At 46.4% G+C, this 21,637-nt stretch overlaps 1 protein-coding gene across 1 annotated transcript in view; it reads right to left on the bottom strand.

The window, feature by feature from the left end:
• Positions 1 to 21,637, bottom strand: part of RHBDF2 (rhomboid 5 homolog 2) — a 64,985-nt gene that overhangs the window by 39,585 nt on the left and 3,763 nt on the right. The window lies entirely within an intron of this gene.

Genomic DNA, 21,637 nt, shown 5'->3' with positions numbered 1-21,637 from the left:
TTTCTCCATCATCTTACTGCTACTGCCTTGTGCTGTCAAACACTGGAGTTGCGAGGAAAATATTTCAGGGGGACAGCCAAACTGTGACTTGTGGACCAGAGCGAGCTCCCAAATGCACCGGGCAAATAAGGGTATGGTTTAGCAATGCCTTTTAAGGCCCCTGTGTATAATCAGCAATGAAAGGATTTTCTACCAGGAATAAGTATAATTAATTTGAATGCTAAAACAGTGGTACCTCAGGTTACAGACGCTTCAGGTTACAGACTCCGCTAACCCAGAAATAGTACCTTGGGTTAAGAACTTTGCTTCAGGATGAGAACCGAAATTGTGTGGCGGCGGCGCAGCAGCGGGAGGGCCCATTAGCTAAAGTGGTACCTCAGGTTAAGAACAGTTTCAGGTTAAGAACGGACCTCCAGAATGAATTAAGTTCCTAACCCGAGGTACCACTGTATATGCTGCTGGGCTTCAGAGAAATGTTTCTCCAGCCAGTGTGGTCAATGGGCAGGGATGATGCGAGTTCTGGCAGCAAAATATCTTTGGGCAGCGGTGAATGAATGCCAAAATGTAAGAATTAAAAGGGAAACATTACAGAGCAGTAAAACATACTAGAGCCAACCGGGTGGTTTAGAAAACACACAGGTGGGCAGGAAATATCCAATAAGAGAGAGAAGCTTCCTACCACAGTGTGACAAAAGAAATTGGCAAGACTGAGTGACATAAGCCAGTCTTTCTGGGCTCATGGAAAGGCCAACAAGGAGGAATGGTGGTGAGAACACCAGTTTCCAAGCAGACCTGCCTGTTCTCCTTGGACTGAAGCAAGAAGCAGAATTCCATAAACTATTCCATGGCAAGCACAAGAATATGCCATGCCTGCATTGCTGGTAGTGGCTCAAAGACTGCCAGCCATGACAATTCCATTGTTGCCCCAGTCTGCAGTGCAGCCACACTCCCGTTTTAAGAGGACCATTTCTTACTTCAGGAGGAAGAGAGAAATCAAGTACAAGAGGGGTGAGTTCTGAAAAATAGGAAAACTTTTAATAGTGTATTAAATTGCTCAGCACGTTTCAGAGGAACCTTCCTCAGAGACACAAGAATTCAGTTTGTTGTTATTCTGGTGAAGCAAAATTGCTCAGCTAATTGAATTCTTATGCCCCCAATGAAGATTTGCACTGAAACATTAAGGTTCTCTGTATTATTTTTCAGTGCCATTTTGAGGCTTGCCACCCCCAGCTCTTATTAAAGAACATTAAAGCCAAAAACTTTTAATGGGGCCACAAAGAGGACTCTATTCTCAGTGAACTCAAATCCGATACTCCCAAGACAGGGATGGTTTTATGCTTCTGAAGAGAATCTTGTGACAATGTCAAGGTCTCACTAATTCCCCCTCATCAGTAGGTAATTATCAGTATATTTTAAACACACAGAGTTTTAACTCGTATCAACATTTAATTGTTTTAACATGATTTTCCTCTCTGTTTTCAGCTGTTCCTATTTTTATCTGTAAGCCGCCTTGAATGCTTCCCAGTTAGGGAAATATAAATATCTAATAATGTTAATGTTAATGCCCTACTAGAATGCCGTCTGTTCCAAAATGCAGCTGGCAGCAACATGTTTGCTTAGCCACTACCATCGCCTCGCCCCCTGCTTCTGCTTCCTGCGAAAACAAGACACAGCAGGAAATAGCCAAGAGATAGGATGAGAAAGATGACAGAGACATGGGAGTGGGAAGAAAGAGGTCTGAAACAACCCAGGCAAGGCCCGAATACAGCAGAAGGCTCATGGGTGGGGGGGGGGCAAGAAATGAGACTGGCTTACGTCTAACTTTGCCCTCATCAACAGAAGCCATGCCCCAAAGGACAGCACATAAATGGAAGCAAGAGGGAGCAAGAGGGAACCACACCAGGACAGAAGCGCCATCAAAGTAATGGACTCTTCGATGGAATCCCAAACAGCAAGCACTAAATAGAGACCATCCAGCACTGAGGTGGGGAACCTTTTTCAGACTAAGGACCACATGGCGGCAGTGAAGGCATATGCCAGTGATTTATGGGCTGTGGCTGCTGAGGAGGCCAGAGACCATCTTGGCTGTGAATCCTGGAAGACCTTGCAGGCCTTTTCCCCCTGGCCTTGGAGAGTAGGTCCCTGACTGACTGCAGCTACAACAGCTGAGGCTGGGGTGCTGTTTGGGGGTCTTTTGGGGGGGGTCAGGGCAGAGGAGATTATTCCTGTTGTCTTTTTGTATCTTTATTTTAGACCTTGTTTTGATTCATGTGGAAATTGTTCAGTTTCGTTGTGTATATTTAAAAGTTTAATTTATTGTTTACAGCTACTTTCGTTATGTTGTGGTCACGTATTTGTTTCATGTTGTAAGCCGCTTTGAGCATGGTTTGAACTGTGGAAAGGCAGCATGCAAATAAAAATTATGTGTGTGGGGCCAGAGGCAGAAGAGGTCAGAGCTATAAATGCGAGCTTTACCTGTGCACTCAGTGGGGTAGTTCCTTAACACACACACACACACCCATAGCCCTCCATCCTCCACCCAGGAAAGCAAACAGCTTTCTCCGATTCCAAGGACCCATTCTAGCCAAGGAGAGTGAAAAGAAGGGCTGGAGAGGGGGCATGGCTCAGAGGGGTTTATCACTTGACTCCTAAGAGCCACAGAGAGAGGCCTGGAGGAAAGCAATTGCCCTCTTTACCTGAGGCTCCAAATTGCTGATAAGAACCATAAAATTGTAGCGTTGGAAGGGACCACCAAAGTCATCTAATCCAAATTCCTGCAATACAGGAATCTTTTGCCCAATGTGAGGCTTGAACTCACAACCATGAGGTTAAGAGTTTCATGCTCTACTGACTGAGCTATCCAGCAGCTGCAGAACAAAAACCATCTTTTCTCCCTGGACTCCAACTATTTGTAACCTGGAAGGTTATACCGGCCTACCTACTAACATTTAATGCGGGGTTGGGGTGGGGGTGGGGAGAGAACAAGCTCACGTCTTTGCTTCACATTAAGAAAAGGAACAGATCATGGAGGTGGTGAGTGAATCAGCCGAGGAAGAAATTTTAATGAGGCCCAGTGGTGTGCGATACAAGGAAATGTTTTCATGGGAATCTGCTGCCCCGCCAGAATATTTTCACAAGTCTTCTCTTACTGGACAGGCAGCACATTTTCAAGTTCAGACATACCTGCCTGTTTTCAATGTCAATTCTCAAGTTATTATCAAAGGGTCAAGTTCAAAATAATAAAAAAGACTAGTAAAGCTACAGGATACAATGAATAATTGATACAGTTAACTGAAGTTCTAGATAAAAAATACACAACACCAGTGTTTTCTTCTTGCTGCAGCGTCAAACATCTCGGCACAAGTTACAAACATAACACAAAAATCACTGGAAATGGTTTCTGCAGAATGATTTGCGCCACCAACAGCCAAAGCATGCAATCTAGCACAATGGCTATTAGCTATGATGGCTCTGCTCTGCTTTCACAACCAGAGGCAATAATGCTTCTGCATTCCAATTGCTGGAAACGGCCAGAAGGGAGACTGCTCTTGTTCTTGAATCCTGCTTGCAGGTTTCTCACGGGCATCTAACTGACCACTGTGAGAACAGGATGCTGGACTAGGTGAGCCCCTGTGGCCTGATCCAACAGGCTCTTATGATGTTCTAAACGAGGAGTTCCATCAGCAGATGTAGTTCAATAACACCAGATGGAGTTCCATAACTCCTGGAGGGCACCACGTTGGCTACCCCTGCTCTACCAGCATTCCTGTGGTGATTAGGGATGAGAAACTCACCAGAGGAGCTCACATCTTATGGCTGCAGCAAGGCTAAGCTGCTCCCCACAGCTTATGCTCAATATCCGCCTGTTCTGCACTCTGACTACAAAACTAGGCAGTTGCAGAGTGCGGTGCATATGTGTCAAGAGACCTTAGCAAGGCATTTGCTTTTTAAATGTCCCGTCATAACCTACAGTGCAAAGAAGTCAGGAAGAATGACATCACTACTAACCCCAGCCTAGGCAGAAAGGGGAAGTAGGGGGCTGCCTGTGCAGACACAAAACAAAGTGTGTTTGCGTTAGTAAGATGACCCATGTTTGAGCCATGTGAATTCCCACCAGCGTTGGCTGCAGCAGGTGACCCTTCCCTAGGGTAGCCTCATGTTATGAGGTGGTTTGCTGCACAGCAAGCAGTTTCACCCCCTACAGCCCAGTCAGACTGGGAAATGCAGAAGTCAGAGTGCTCGGTCTTAGGACATCAAAGTTTTACGAGGAAACTGTCTTCCTCTTCTCACTGTTAAGAGTGGTGCAGGGAAGAAGAAAAAACAGGTCACAACTAGTATGAGAAGCATTGCAAGATGACCACTCTCCACTTTCTGAACTACATGTAAGAAAGATGCAGCATACAGTATTTGTAATGTAACCAGAGAAATTACTACATGGAGGATAAGGGGAGGGGGAGAGATAACATGTTGAAACCTTGTGCTCCAAATAATGCTGTCAGGGAACTGTCATCTGAGACGAAGGAGGTGAAAGGGCTCATGGAGGGTGAGAGAGACCACTCAGCGGAGGAGGGGACCAGCAGGGGGAGAAGTGGAGTTACAAGGGAAAGTGAGTCGGAGGGAGAGCTCAGAGATACTTCAAGCGGGAACAGTGGAGAGGTTTCAGGACCTCCCGTAGGCACACCCACTCCTCGGCGGAAACTGTCACGCCGAGAGTCCAGAAGACGCGTTTCCGTCAAGGAGCTTTTATGCTGGAAGAAGTTCCGTAAACGCCCACTGTCCGATTCAACGAGCGATTGATGGAGCCATGCTTAAGGAGCTCCATCACAGACAGAGGTTTGGGAACTTAGCCAAACTCTGAGGGATCAGGATTTTACGCACAAGCAGCTCACCATCCCATCACAGCAATCGGACAGTCCCTGAAAGCAGCTTGTGCAGAGAGGCATCATGAGCAACCCAGCTGGAGCCGGAGGAGCAGCAGGAGCTGGAGAAGGTCCAACTCTGGAAGAAAGGTACAGAGTTTTGGAACTCCAGCTAGCAATGCAAACGGCGAGGCTAGAAGAAAGGAGGGCGCAGGATGCAGAAAAGGCAAAAGGCGCTACACTAGCAAGAAAGATGCCAGGAATGGTGCAGAAGTTTGGGGGGGACCCCAGGAACTACCAAGCCTTTAGGACAGAGATGCAGTATGCTCTTGAACTGCAGTTTAACGACTTTCCCGATGAGGCATCGCGAGTGGCGTTTGTGATTGGCCATCTCGAAGGGGGGGCGAGAGACTGGGTCCGGCCCCTGATGGCAGGGAATAGTGACATGCTGAAGGACGCGAGGAAGTTTTTTCGCGCCATGGATTTGATGTTTTCCAGCGAGATTGAACAGGGACTGGTGCGCAGACAATTGATGGCTTGCAAACAGGGGAGCCGATCGGTTCGTGAGTACTGGACTGAGTTTACAATGTTGATACATAAATTGGGGTGGGACCTATCGGCGGAACCCATTCAAATGCTCTTTGAAGAGGGGCTTTCTTCGGCGGTGAAAGACGAACTTTCCCGGGCGCCCAGGGCGGAGTCTATGGACCAGCTGACCAAATCAGCGCTGACCATTGGAGCGCGCCAGGAGGCAAGAGCCTTGGAGAAGCGGGAGGGGAAAGGAGAGCGTTGGAGGGATTTCCGCATTCCAGAGATTCCAGAACCCAGTTTCCCGCCCGGAGAGCCGATGGAAGTTGGAACAGCGCGCGCGCGCGCAGTTTCAAATCCCAGTGAAGGGAGGAAGAAGGAGGGAAAGAGCGCCAAGAAATGTTACCTCTGCCAGCGGCCAGGTCACTTTGCCAGAGTCTGCCCACAAAGAAAGGAATGGCAAGGGATGGCGGGAGCTGTTGGGGGGAAGGAGGAGGAAGTCCAGGAGCCAGTAAAAGCCAACGCCTGTCTGCCGCTGTCAGGGCACTGCAGACAGGCCAAGGAGCAGTAAAAGTGCCCACTCCGGAACCTCCAAGACCAGCTCTAGTAATAGAGGTGCTGCTAGAGCTGGCAAACGGATACCCACTAAAGACCAAGGCGCTGTTGGACTCAGGCAGCTCCTGTAATTTTATGAGCAAGGAGTTTGCAGCTGAACACCAGATACAGACACTCCCTTTAAGCAACCCCCTGCAGGTCACCACGATCGATGGGAGGGAGCTGTTGGGGGGAGAAGTTAGCCTACAGACCGTCCCAATGGTTATGAGGGTGGCAAGGCACACTGAAAGGATAGCGTTCAATGTAGCCACCCTGGGAGGGGCGCCAGTCATTTTGGGAATGAGCTGGCTAGCGTTGCATGACCCGCTAGTGGGCTGGCATCAGAGAGTGGTCTCCTTTGGGTCAGCACATTGCCTGGAACACTGCAAAGAGGGAAAGGTGCCAGAAGGGGCAAAAGCCTCCCTAGCAGGGATGGAAGTGGCGGACAAAGGGAAGGTGCCCAAACAATACGCTGACCTGAGCAAGGTCTTCAGCGAAAGGGAAGCAGATAAACTACCACCGCATAGAGACTTTGACTGCCAAATTAACCTGGTCCCTGGGGCCCAGCTCCCCGTGGGCAAGCTGTACGCCATGTCAGACAGGGAAATGCAGGAGTTGAGGGAGTTTATTGACAAAAACCTGAAGAGAGGTTTCATCAGAGAGTCCAGAGCGGTGGGGGGCAGCCCAGTGTTTTTTGTGGACAAAAAAAACACGGATAAACCGAGATTGATCGTGGACTACCGGCGGCTAAATGCCGTGTCAGAACCAGTGACTTTCCCCATGCCCAGGATTGATGACATTTTGACCAGGGTGAGGAAGGGAAAGATATTCACGAAACTGGACCTGAGAGGAGCGTACAACCTGATACGAATAAAGAAGGGGGATGAATGGAAGACAACGATGTTCACCCCCCTAGGGGCTTTCGAATATCTCGTTATGCCCTTTGGATTACAAGCAGGCTCCGCCTGTTTTCAATCGCTCATGAACCATGTACTGGGACCTTTGCTCTACAAGAATTGCGTGGCCTTTCTCGATGACGTGCTGATATATTCAGAGAATGAGGAGCAGCATGTAAAGGATGTCAGGGAAGTGCTGAGCCAGCTGCAAGCAAACCAGTTGTGGGTGAAATTGGAGAAGTGTCAGTTCCACGCCAAGGAGGTGGAATTCCTGGGGTACCGCCTATCAGACAAGGGATTAGCCATGGATCCAGGCAAGGTACAGGCGGTGCTGGAATGGAAGACACCGAAAACGAAAAAAGATGTGCAAAGGTTCTTAGGGTTTGGGAACTTTTACCGTAAATTCATCAAGAACTTTGCCCACTTAACGGCTCCCATCACGGACTGTCTGAGCAGCAAGAAGAAATTCGTTTGGACGGCGGAGGCGGAGCACGCTTTTGAGGAATTGAAAAAGGCATTCGCTTCGGAAGAACAGCTCCTGCATGTGGATTTACAAAAACCCATGAGAGTGGAAACTGATGCCTCAGACCGCGCGGTGGGGGCGGTGCTGCTTCAGCCAGGGAGCAATAAGTCGGAATGGAGACCGTGTGCCTTCTTTTCGCGTAAGCTGAACAAATCCGAGAGGAACTACACGGTATATGACCGAGAACTACTCGCCATTCACGAAGCGTTCCGGAGATGGAGACACTTACTAATTGGTGCACAGCATAAGGTACAAGTATGTACGGACCACAAGAATTTGGAGTATTGGAGAACGGCACGAGTGCTCAACCAACGACAAGTGAGATGGGCCCAGGAGTTCTCCAAATTCCATTTTGAAATCTGCTATGTGCCAGGTCCAGAAAACATCAGAGCGGACGCTCTCTCTCGCAAACCTGAATATTTGGAGGGGGAGGGAGCGCCAGAAGAGAGACATATTATCCCAGAGGACCACTGGGTGTGTGGTGCGGCCTGGGTGGGGCAAAGAGAACTGGTAGAGGGAACGGTAAATGATGAGTACGCCCAGGATAAGCTCAGAGGTTTAAGGGGAGAGGGAGAAGACCCCGGAGGTTTTGAAGAAAGAAACGGGGCATTGTATTACAAAGGGGCGCTATATATACCCGAAGGGGAATTGAGGGGGAGAGTACTCAAACAGCTGCACGACAATCCCACAGCGGGGCATTTTGGGCAACACAAGACCATGTGGTTGGTGACCAGGGAGTTTTGGTGGCCCAAGGTGAGGGAGGATGTACGGGAGTATGTGAGAAGGTGTGACCAATGCCAGAGAGCCAAAGGAGAAAGGCGGGCACCAGCGGGGTATTTAGAACCGTTACCCACACCAGAACGACCGTGGGAGGCGGTGTCGATAGATTTTATGACTGATCTGCCCAAATCCCAGGGGAAAACCGCCATACTAGTCGTAGTAGACCAGTTAACTAAGATGGGTCACTTTGTAGCTTGCTCACATGCAGTCACGGCGGAAGAGACAGCAAAATTGTTTGTCGAACATATTTTTAGGCTGCATGGCGCCCCCTTGAGGCTGGTTTCCGACAGAGGGAAACAGTTCACGTCCAGATTCTGGAGGAAGCTTATGAGCTTGTTGCACGTAGAGGTCAACTTTTCGACTGCCAGGCACCCTGAGACCAATGGGCAGGCGGAGAGGGCAAACGGTATCCTTCAACAATACCTGAGGTGTTATGTCAATGACAGAGAAAACGATTGGGTCGAAAAGTTGGCACTAGCGGAATTTGCTTACAATAATGCAGAGAATGTGTCCACCGGGATGAGCCCCTTTTTGGCTAATTATGGGTGCCACCCCAGGGCGTTTCCAGGGGAAGGAGGAGAGAGATGGAGTGTTCCGGCCGCTGAACTTTTTGTAGAAGAAATGGAAGCGATCCATCGTCAACTCCAACACAACTTAGAAAGGGCCAAAGAAGAATATAAGAGGCAGGCAGACAAGAGCAGAAGGGAAGGTGAAACAATTAGGGTGGGGAGTCGGGTCTGGCTATCAACCCAAGGGTTGCCGTTCAAGGGTAGTTGCAAGAAATTGAGACCCAAAAGATTGGGACCATTTGAGGTCATCCAACAGGTCAACCCAGTGGCTTTCAGACTCCGGTTACCGAACCACATGAAACTGCACCCAGTATTCCACAGGTCATTACTGTCACCATACAGGGGGGAAGGTGAAGGGGTATCCACACGGGGGCCAGCCATAGAAGAAAGGGAAAGCCGCAACTATGTGGCGGAAATCATCGACTCCAGGTGGAAGGGTAATCAGGTGGAGTATTTGGTCGCGTGGGAAGGGGAACCGGAGTCGGAAAACACCTGGGTGAAGGCAGAGGAGGTCCATGACGAGGTCTTGATCGAAACGTTCCACCAAAGGTTCCCCAGGAAACCTCAACCAGTAGCGAGGTTCCGGAGGGAGTACTTTGGCACCACCGACGATGAGGAGGAACTGGAGGGATTCAGGGAATCGGAGTTGGAAGAGGGTACAGACTCCGAGGAGGAGGAGTACTTGGAAACCGGGAACAGCAAAAGGTGGAGGGAAGTGTTCGAAACTTCGGAAGATGAGGGAGGTTCCTTCAGGGGTTTTGCTCCCTCGCCTCCCGCAGAGGAGGGGAGGGAAGGGGGTGAAGGGGGCCCTAGAGGGGAGGTGGATGTCAGGGAACTGTCATCTGAGACGAAGGAGGTGAAAGGGCTCATGGAGGGTGAGAGAGACCACTCAGCGGAGGAGGGGACCAGCAGGGGGAGAAGTGGAGTTACAAGGGAAAGTGAGTCGGAGGGAGAGCTCAGAGATACTTCAAGCGGGAACAGTGGAGAGGTTTCAGGACCTCCCGTAGGCACACCCACTCCTCGGCGGAAACTGTCACGCCGAGAGTCCAGAAGACGCGTTTCCGTCAAGGAGCTTTTATGCTGGAAGAAGTTCCGTAAACGCCCACTGTCCGATTCAACGAGCGATTGATGGAGCCATGCTTAAGGAGCTCCATCACAGACAGAGGTTTGGGAACTTAGCCAAACTCTGAGGGATCAGGATTTTACGCACAAGCAGCTCACCATCCCATCACAAATGCACACACTAATTTAGTCTGAAATCAGTATATCACCATTGGTAAAAACAAAAACGAAACCCTGCAGCCTTTTCACACAAGGAAATGGAAAGAGCAGCAGTATCTGTTGCAATGTTGGGAAATCATGGTCCTCCAGATGTTGTACTACAACTCCCATCATCCCTGACCCTTGGAGCCTAATACCTGCAGGGCCACAGGTTCCCCATCTGTGATCTAGGTTACATTGATACCATACATTTAAATCACATGGCTTCTTCCAAAGAATCCTGGGAACTGTAGTTTGTTGAGAGTGCTCTGGTAGGGATGAATTACAGTTCCCAAGGTTCTTTAGAGGAAGCCATGTGCTTTCAAACTACCTTAAATGTGCTTTAAACTTTACCCTAATCAAACTAGGAAGAATGCATACATCAAATATAAAATTTGACCAGAGTTTCAGAGTATTCTAAACAATCCGAAAGTACCTTTCTATTTGGGAGAGGAAAGAAAAAGCTTCACCATAAAAATTGACCAGAATCTGGATTAGACTCTGCTATCAATTCAGCACATATAAAAATAGTTTAGACAAAAATAGCACTCAGGCCCTGTGTTTTGTGGTGACATGTTGGTTCCATTTAACGACATTTTCTAGGACAGAAGAATTCCATACACATTCAGCAGCCACATTGGAATTAACATACACATGCTCAACAGAATGATATAGCTGAAAACACAGCAATTTTTACTACCCCCCCCCAAAGCAGGACAAGGCAGTATCATTCTACACCAGTTCCCAGGATACAACTGGTAAAACAACTATTAACGTCATAGTTCTTTTTTGCTTTCCTTTAGTTTGCATTTTGTTCCACATGTATTCACAGGATAGGGACGCTCTCCCCATTGCTTCCTCACCGCAGAAAAACCTCTGGGAGAGTTCCATGCATATATATATATTTTAAGGGAGGGAAGTTTCACAGAAAATTAATTTAAAATCAGTGTTAGGGGGTCTGGCATATTTTTAGATTTCTAAAAGAAGATACACACGCAACACTCCTGAGAGGGGAATGACAGCTCCCTCTGCACCTATGTAGAATTTTGACTATGTTATGGCCTCAGACTGTGAGCCAGTGTGGTGCAGTGGTTAAGAGCGGTAGTCTCGTAATCTGGGGAACTGGGTTCGCGTCTCCGCATCTCTACATGCAGCTGCTGGGTGACCTTGGGCTAGCCACACTTCTCTGAAGTCTCTCAGCCCCACTCACCTCACAGAGTGTTTGTTGTGGGGGAGGAAGGGAAAGGAGAATGTTAGCCGCTTTGAGACTCCTTCGGGTAGTGATAAAGCGGGATATCAAATCCAAACTCTTCTTCTCTTCTTCTTCAGACTGGCCAAGAGCTCCTCTTTTAAAAATGAATACACATAACTCTAGAAGGGCTTTCAGCATATGTATCTTTGTGAGCTACAAGAGCAATTCCTCTTTATAAATCCCCATCACTTCTCATTGAAACATGCACCCTTTGTAATGAATGAATTCATGTTCCATTAAAATTCCCTACAATCTCAACATATGGAGGCGAGGCGTAAAAGCACGTACACCAAAGTTCAAACACTGTGCAAGACATCCCTTCGTCATGCAACTCGGGCAACACAGAGATTCTTCTGCGCTGGGCATCTATCCCTGAAGAGCATTCCTGGGCTGAAGGCAAGGCTACTAACAGTGTGTTTGTGTCACGTCCCAGGGAACAGTCTCCCTTCAAGTTCACCATCCACCCTACTATCACTGATATGTATTGGTACAGCCAGAACGCGATAAGGTGTGATAATCCCTTTGCCTTATCCAGCAGCAGCTCGCAGTAGAGTCAGAAATGTCAGGTCTCGTCAAGGAACATCTCACCTGCTCTTTTACACAGAGAGCACCACCTTTCCCTTTGTCAAGAAGCCAACTCCTCAATCTTACATGATGTAGACAACTCACTAGGCCGCAAGAGACAAAATAAAACTGGCCATTCTTACTTTTATGACTTCTTGGCACAGCATGCCACTTGTCAGAATCACCTCTACTACATTTTCTTCCATCCCAATGCAACAAGTGGCTACTATTATTTTTTAATTACGTTTATATCCCACTTTCCCTCCAAGGTGCTCAAGATGGCACCAATGGTTCTCCTTCTCCCCCTTCTTGTTCCCCTCACAACCACCCAATGAGTTATCTGAGGCTAAGGAGCAATGACTGGACCAAGGTCATCCAGTGAGCTTTGTGGCCAAGCAGAGATTTGGACCCAGTCTCCCTAGCCCAATACTCGAACCACTATTTCCCAAAATTCTAGTCCTCCAGAAGAAGTGAATGAGCTTCAGAAAGGCTGCTCAGAACATTCTGGGGTGTCACACTGGAGCTGGGGGAGGGAGCTGGGGTTGGAGAAAGAGGTAGAGGGAGAAGGAGCCTGTGTGGCAAGCTTTAACCATTACAGAAAAAGAGAGTGGGTGCAGAGAAAAATGGGTCTGACAACGCTATTCTTCAAAGGGCATATTTTCCATGAAAACTGCACAACTTCATACTGTATAGCAGCTTTCACTTCCTGCCCAGATTTAAAAAGCAGGCTGTTCCAGCAGAGGCAAGCAAATCAGAGCTGGTCAGATTTACAGATAGCACATGACAATGCTTAGCCCAGAGCTAATAAAATAAGGTCACACTCATGTCAGAGCCAATATAATAAGGTCGCACTCATGCCAGCCTATGAATTACAGAGATAATCTCAAATAATCCCCCAGCACCAACAACCGCATAATAAAAAAAATGTGTTTGACTAGGCAAGTTATGCGCAGACAGTTGAGGACGAACATGCACCACATGACCCCCAATGTTCCTGGCTCAGTGATATTTGGACTAGTGAGAAGAGGTGCCTGAACCACAAGAGCAAGAGCTCAGCTGCCAACTGCCAGAGCCAGATATCCTTTTTATTGTGCATTTGTGACGGGTTGTGGTCTTGACGGTATCAGGGAGGTTAGACGCAATCCCACTTCCAATACTGTTTGCGCCTGCAAATGCTTTGGGGCAGACATACTGCTTTTGTTTCCAATTAGTGCACATCCCAACAATTTCAACACAATCCCACAGCTCTGCCACACCGGTGCAAAGCTGGCCAAAGTGCTGGAGCATTAAAAACAGTCCCAGGAATGATCTATTTAACTCCCTCAAAGGGGCACCCAAACCACAAACTCCGAAGAGCCCAATAGGCAGTTGCCTTATACCAAACCAGACCGGCAATCTGTTTAGTTTGGGGTTCCCCAAACTTGGGTCTCCAGCTGTTTTTGAACTACAGTTCTCATAATCCCTGACCAGTGAGTCCTGCTAGCTAGGGATAGTGGGAGTTGTAGACAGCTGGAGACCCAAGTTTGGGAAACCCTGATTTAGCTCAATATTGTCTACACTGGCTGGCAATGGCTCCAGTCATGACTGGAAATGCCAGGGACCTTTTGGACGGAAAGGGCAGGTGCTCTACCCACCAAGTTACTGGCCTTCATCATGGGCACTTTTCTCTAGTGGACTAGGCTTGGCTCTGCAGCCAACTTTTACTTTTCTACACATCCAATAAGGAAGAGGAGCAAGGCCAGTCCCTTTGGCTTCAGGCTGCACCTGAACTCTAGCCACAACAGCAGAAATCTAATATGTCAAAAGTATCCAATATCACACTTGTTTCCGGGCCACCTGCCAATGCTTCTGGTTTGACAATTATGTTTCCCTCGCACAACATGTGTTTTTCCCTATTCTTGCTGCGTGTCTCAGAACAGGACGGAATCAATAAAATTCAATGGCACGCTTTTGACTGGAGAAACACTTGTCGCTGTTGTTTACGGAGCAGTCCTATATGCATCCACTGAGAAGCCAATCCTATTGATTTCAATGGGTCTTACTCTCAGCTAAGCACGCACAGGACTGCCATCTTAAATCTGGCAGTTCTCTTAAACCAATACAGTACAAAAACCAGACAGAGACCAAGGCTCTCTTTGTCCCGCTCTTTGCAACGAAGAAGAAGCTGGTAGGCTTCAAGACACACAACCATTCATACCACAGCTCACACTGTGAGAAGATCTGTGCTGACCAGCTGCTCAGCAGCTGCAGTCTTAGAAGTCAGGCCAAGCCTGTAGCCAGAACTTTTGTGGCTTGGGAGCACATACATACTTCTTGGGGGGGGGTCACCGAGTACTTCTTCATGCAGTTTAACTATGGAACTCGCTACTGCAGAAGCTGTGGTGGCCGCCAACTTATATGGCTTTATCAAAGGATTCAACAAAGACTATCAGCAGCTGCTAGCCAGGATGGCTGTGGTCTACCTAAACTGTTGGAGCTCTTTGAATACCAGTTTCTGGGAATTGCAGGTGGGCAGTGCTGCTGCGCTTAAGTCCTGCTTGCATGCACACCACAGACACCTGGTCCACAGTAGTCAACTTTTCCCTTTTCTTGTGAGGAATCCTATTCAGAATAAGGGAATTTCCCTTAAAAAAAGGGAAAAGTTGGCAGCTATGACCTGGTCTGTCCCTGTGAGAACAGGATGCTGGACTAGATGGGCCATTCACCTAATCCAGAAGGATTCGTCTTATGCTCTTATGGACATACTGGGGGGGGGGGGGTGAACCCATGCAAAACAGCCTGAACTTTTCTACTGAATATTAATACAGTGGTACCTCGGGTTACAGATGCTTCAGGTTACAGATGTTTCAGGTTACAGACTCTGCTAACCTAGAAATAGTACCTCAGGTTAAGAACTTTGCTTCAGGATGAGAACAGAAATTGTGTGGCGGTGGCGCGGGAGGCCCCATTAGTTAAAGTGGTACCTCAGGTTAAGAACAGTTTCAGGTTAAGAACGGACCTCCGGAACGAATTAAGTTCTTAACCTGAGGTACCACTTTACAGTCAAACCTCAGCTGTCGAAGGCAATCCATTCTGGAAGATAGTTTGATTTCCGAAACGTTCGACAACCGAGACACGGCTTCCGATTGGTTGCAAGAGCTTCCTGCACTCAAGCAGAAGCCGTGTCAGACGTTCGGGTTCTGAAAAACGTTCGGAAACTGGAGCATTTACTTCTAGGTTTTCGGCATTTGGGAGCCGAAACGTATGGTAACAGAGGCGTTCGGGAACCGAGGTTTAACTGTAAGATAAAAATATCACATTTTACCCACTGGCTGGAAGACTGGGAGGTGGGGGGTGGGGAGATGTAGGATATCAACTACAGTGGTACCTCAGGTTAAGTACTTAATTCGTTCCGGAGGTCCGTTCTTAACCTGAAACTGTTCTTAACCTGAGGTACCACTTTAACTAATGGGGCCTCCCGCGCCACCGCCACACAATTTCTGTTCTCATCCTGAAGCAAAGTTCTTAACCTGAGGTCCCATTGTTTTCAGTAGGACTTGTTTCTGAGCAGACCATGGTTAGGTTTGCACTGGAAGGTGTCTTGATGTCTATTGGAGAATCTCAGTCATTATGAATCTACACCTCTCCTGTGTCCCTCCCTCCACCAAGCCAACATCATTCAGTTAGTGAGGCCTAAGAAGAAAAGTTGGACACTTTCAGGTCAGAACAGGAGCCTCTCCTTTTTCAGGCTTTCAGATGCTAGCAGTAGAAGCAGGTAGACATGGAAAGCTGGGACTAAGTTAGCTCTGCACATGTAGGATGAATATGCTGCAGGTTGTGGTGGCGAGTTTCTCTTGGACAGGAAAAGGGGAAGCTTACAGGAAGCATGGCGGAAGAGAGGCCCAGAATTCTCTGAACACACTCAAGTAGATTTATGTGCAAGTTTCATGTGAATTTTAGTCAGATGCATTTCAACTGCAGTAACAGCTCTCAAAAAGAAATATAACCGAATATTTAACAGAAGCTTTTCAAATTCAGAATTCTCAGTACAGTGGTACCTCGGGTTAAGAACTTAATTTGTTCCGGAGGTCTGTTCTTAACCTGAAACTGTTCTTAACCTGAGGTACCACTTTAGCTAATGGGGCCTCCGCTGCCACCGCGCCTCCTCCTCGCGATTTCTGTTCTCATCCTAAAGCAAAGTTCTTAACCCGAGGTACTATTTCTGGGTTAGAAGAGTCTGTAACCTGAAGAGTCTGTAACCTGAGGTACCACTGTACTTGTGCTTATTTAAGTTTCAGGTTTGGAGGAACCCTTAAAATACTAAATACATTGCATATAATATGGAAGAACATTCATAGTTTCTTCTTAGCTACACCACTTTACATCCTTCTACCACTAACCCAACAGTATACATAACTAGGAATAATGTACCAAATATAAATAAATAAATATATATATATATATATATATATATATATATATATATATATATATTAGGAGAATCTTGTTGGGACATTTTTCTCCATTATGGAGCAACATGCCTTCCTTTGCTCTCCATCCCCCACCAAAGCTAGTTTCACTTCTAGAAACAGAATACAGTTGTCACTGCCCCCCACCTGCAATGTTTGTGGCGGGGGGATCAGGTTACACTGTGGATCGTTTGCTTCCAGATATGAGACCAGCCATATATTATGGAAAAGCCATTACAAACGTTTCCGCTGTAATTATCCACACTCTTCTAAGCGGAGAGCGGAAGCAAACGAAGAGAATTTTCCCCAAAACGCATCTGAACATACCATACCCTCCGTACCACTTGCTTACAAAGTTCGCAGGATTCTTCCACCAGCCGCTGAACACAATTTAAAAACACAGCTGTGTAGGGGGAGAGTTCCTGATCCGACAGGAGAATGTCAGCGAACACCCACCCTTTGGAAAGCAAGAAGGCAGATGCAAGAGCCTGCTGGGGATTCAGGGTGGGAGTCCAGCAGCTGTTGCATGGCTCTGGGAAGAAGAAGAGGAAAAAGAGAGAGGGCAACCACATCCAAAACTTCCATTAGTACATGTTGTTCACAGAATCGCAAGGCTGTGAAACAGTTGGCAAGGCTAAGCAAGCACCAAGGCAATTTCCCGCATTTTTGTCTCCTAACAGAATGGCCCGTAGAAGACATCTTTGCCATGCCTGCTTTGCAGCTCGAAGCTGAAGCAGAGTTAGAAACTCAAGATATACAGTGGTACCTCGGGTTAAGTACTTAATTCGTTCCGGAGGTCTGTACTTAACCTGAAACTGTTCTTAACCTGAAGCACCACTTTAGCTAATGGGGCCTCCAGCTGCCGCCGGAGCACGATTTCTGTTCTCAACCTGAAGCAAAGTTCTTAACCTGAAACACTATTTCTGGGTTAGCGGAGTCTGTAACCTGAAGCGTATGTAACTCGAGGTACCACTGTATACGCTAGGTGCCAAACATCACAAAAGAATGCATATTGTAATAAGCAAACACTAGACTTCTGCCCCCACTCTGCTCATGCATTTTTCTGAAAGAAAAACATCCACGGATATCTTATGCTCAGATTTTTTACATGCGTATTCTTCCAGGGCAGGCACGGTTTGTGTTGAAACTGGTCTACTGACGAGCCAGTCTTAGAAACTTTAAGCTGGTGTAGATTCCCCCTCATCTCCTAAGAAATTTCCTGCTATATGCTTTTCTACTGTTAAGACGCAGATTTGATCATCAGATAGGCATTGTTTCCTTGTCAAGAACGTAGACTGCACAGATGTCCGAATGCACAGATGTCCACAGCCTTGAAGGAAATGGGCATTTTGTCTCTGCCTGCTCCCAGGATATTCAGCTTGCACAATGACAGGTCTGTGCAGAGTCAGCTTCCTGTCACTAACAAGATGAGGCTGCCAGCACAGTGCCTGACTTCCCAGGAAGGGAGGCGTTTTTGCGCTGACAGACTTTCAGAAAAGCTGCAAAAACCAGTTAGGAAAGCAATATTGCAACACACATTAAACGGGTAGAGCTCTATTGCATGATTAAGATTGGTTCTATCATGCTGGGTGTCTGGCAAACTGGGCTCTCCCTCTGGTCATCTCCTCATTTGTTTCAGCTCCTGTCCACTTTGCTGGGACCACAGATTCTGGCCAGATTGGAAAAGATGGCATAACTGACTGAGTGCTGAAGGAAACACAGCAACTTATCTTTGAAGCCCACTTATCAGACTGCGTTTAGCTGGGGACCTTTTCATTCTAAAAAAATCTTTTGAGTTGTTTCACTAGTCAGTGTTTTGTGAAGTTTTAATGTTAAGGTGTAGTGGTTAGGAGCGGTAGACTTGTAATCTGGTGAACCGGGTTCGCGTCTCCGCTCCTCCACATGCAGCTGCTGGGTGACCTTGGGCTAGACACACTTCTCTGAAGTCTCTCAGCCTCACTCACCTCACAGAGTGTTTGTTGTGGGGGAGGAAGGGAAAGGAGATTGTTAGCCGCTTTCAGACTCCTTAGGGTAGTGATAAAGCGGGATGTCAAATCCAAACTCCTCCTCCTCCTCTTCTTCTTTTATTGTATTTTTAATATTTTGTTGGAAGTCGCCCAGACTGGCTGGGGAAACCCAGCCAGATGGGCAGGGTACAAATGAATTGTTGTTGTTGTTGTTGTTGTTGTTGTTGTTGTTGTTGTTGTTGTTGTTAAAATGTGGCATTGATGGTAGTGTTCACTGGGGCTGTCTTGCTGTCTTGCTACTTTGTTGTTTTGATTCTGTTTCAACATGAAAGATTTTATTTTGCTCATTTTTGAAATGTGGTAAGCATAATCAAAGCATGGGGTGGGGAAGAACAATGAATGGCAATCTTACCCAACTATGGGCCATCCAGATGTTCCAATACAATTGCCATAATCTCTCATTATTGACCATGCTGGCTAGAACTGATGGGAGATAGAATCATAGGGGCAGGGAGGAACTGGAGCCTGACTGATCATGTCCTGAGCATTCTAGAGAAAGGGTGGGATAAAAATGTAATACATTTTTGTTTTTGTTTTAATAAACACTGTCTGCTATTAAGCTGGGGCTACAAAAACAAGGATATGTGAATTTTTGGAGAGTTTTCTATATTTGCTCCTTTTTATGCATGTATGAAAAACAGCAGGAAATACTACACAAAACAGGAATCTTGTCAGCTTCATTCTTTCTTTGAGCTTTTGTGCACAAGATACTGATCTTATCTGAGCAAATAGGAAAATGGAGGAATCATTTGGCACCACAAGGAAGTTTTTCTTCATTGGTCTTCTCCGAGCTACAAGGCATTCACATCATTTATAGGTAACATGCAAACACTACAGAGTAACTTAGGACATTTCTCTGAAAACAGTGGCAAACCCTGCCACTATCCTAATGAGATCCAAAAGCCTTTAAGACACAGGTGGTGAACATCTGTGGTCTTCCAGATGTTGCTGGACTATAACTTCCCTTGTCCCTGAACATATGCTAGGGCTGATGGGGGTTCTCTACCCCTGCTTTAAGATATAAGTGTTGCATTGTCTTCCCTCTTTGGTAAATACCCTACACACAACCTCTTCCTCAATGCAATCACATAGAATGGGAAAACAGAGAACTAGCTGGCAAGTTCATATGTTTTTAATACAAAGTGGGAAGTTAGACTTTGCAAGAAAAGGGGGGTCATGGTTTGCTCTTCCTAGGGTATGTGGTGCAACAGAGAAAGTTATTTAAACCCTCTCTAATAACTCAGAATCAGTAGGCAAGAAAAACACTGCAGAATAAAAAAAAGACATTTTTTGTGGCACACTGAGCACATCTTTCATACATTAAACTAGGGCCCACTTCGTCAGATGTAACAATTCTGCAGAACGTTGTTTGGGCCATTTAAAAATTAATATGGCAAACAGACCAATGATGTCTAAGTTACAAGGGAACATTAAAAGGGGAGTGGTTTTCTAAAAATTAAGTAAAAGCATTACAGTATTATTCCCAGAACGCTCAAGACAAATGAGATCTCAAAGACAAGATGACTTTTCTACCAGTTTCACAACATGCCCAAGTAAACCGAAAGCAACAGTTTCCTCCACAGCTCTGGAAAAAACAGAAAGGGCTTGGGCTGATGAGTAGGTCAAAGCCTTGCCAAGCAGAAGCACTTATGATTCAGCATCATTTAATAGCCTAATATTAATTGCTCATTATAGGTTTCTATTTATATGGAACCCAATAGAAGCCTTTTGGTCATTAAGCAGTGAGTGTAAGCCACAAGCCTTATAATCAATGGAATTCACAGACAGCACCCATCAAAAGTGCTGTTTGACCAAATGGAAGAAACCACTGTAGCTGCTATACACAGCTTAGACCCTGAAGCACTACTTTTAGTAAGAGCTCATGGATGATGGAAGCCACTGTTCTGCACTCTCCCCAATCCTCATTCTTAGAGTCATTTCTCAATTTTTTTTGAGAGCTAAGGACCATTTTGTATGTGAGAGTTAGCAGGTAGTAAACATTTATAGAGAACTTTAAAATTGTTCATATCACTTTTGAACAGCATTCTCTCAATCTTGCCAACAATCCAGTATTTTTTATTTACAGTGATACCTCAGGTTACATACGCTTCAGGTTACACACTCCACTAAGCCAGAAATAGTGCTCCAGCGGCGCGGCGGCAGCAGGAGGCCCCATTAGCTAAAGCGGTGCTTCAGGTTAAGAACAGTTTCAGGTTAAGAACGGACCTCCGGAACAAATTAAGTACTTAACCCGAGGTACCACTGTATTGCATTTCTATACCACCCTTTTCTCCAAGGAGCTCAAGATAGCATACAGAGTTTCTCCCCTCCTAATTTAATCCCCACACAACAACCCTGTGAGGCAAGTTAGGCTGACTGGCTGAAGGTCATCCAGTGAGCTTCATGACTGGATAGATGTTTGAACCCTGGTCTCCCGCAAGGCCTAGCCCAGTGTTTCCCAAACTTGGGTCTCCAGCTTTTTTTGGACTACAATTCCCATCACCCCTGAACACTGGTCCTGCTAGCTAGAGATGATGGGAGTTGTAGTCCAAAAACAGCTGGAAGACCCAAGTTTGGGAAACACTGGCCTAGTCCAACACATAGAATCATGAACATTCAGGACTTACATCTCCAGAGTAAATACAGTCTATCCATCTAGGTTTCAGCTTCTACTAGGCACATCCCAGGCAAATGATCTGTTAAACACACACACACAAAACAGCAAGGCAGAGTTCCTGGCCAGATGGCAGGAAGGGAGTTTTCCGCTGCATCACAACCCACACTTTACTGCTATGAGTTCATTTTCCAGGCACTGTAGAATGCGAAAGCCATAATATCAAATCAGATGTAGTCATCTCACCAAGTTTCATTTAGTGATCTCGGGCATGACTCTCTCATCACATAAAAATGAACATTTACAGCCTTACAGCATCTCAGTACAAGATACTTCAGCAACAAGACGTTACAGCAGCATCTTAATAATCTATTTTAGGTTAATACTGGTTTTACTGCTGAAGATCAATGGTTCAAAGGCAGATTTTATTTAAGTTCACTGGACTGGTCCAAAGACTAAGAAATATTATTAGGTGACATTGAAGATCAATGATCATATGGCAGGAAAGACTCTAGTAAGCGCTTTCTTAGGATATTTAAGTGAAACTGCAATAAACAACAAGGTTAAATGGTGTATTTTGGAACTCACAGACTTGCACCATTTGCCAAACTGCAGTTTCTGCTTTCAATAACACATTTAGGAAATTCCCTGTAAGAGTTCTTGAAGCCCCCATTAAAAAGCTGTTAAAAACCCCAAGTCTACAAACTCACATAAAGGAAGATG

Source organism: Podarcis filfolensis, assembly GCF_964270895.1.
Source record: "Podarcis filfolensis genome assembly, chromosome: 2".
NCBI classification, from domain to species: Eukaryota; Metazoa; Chordata; class Lepidosauria; order Squamata; family Lacertidae; genus Podarcis; species Podarcis filfolensis.
This window is presented reverse-complemented; position numbering and strand designations above follow the sequence as displayed.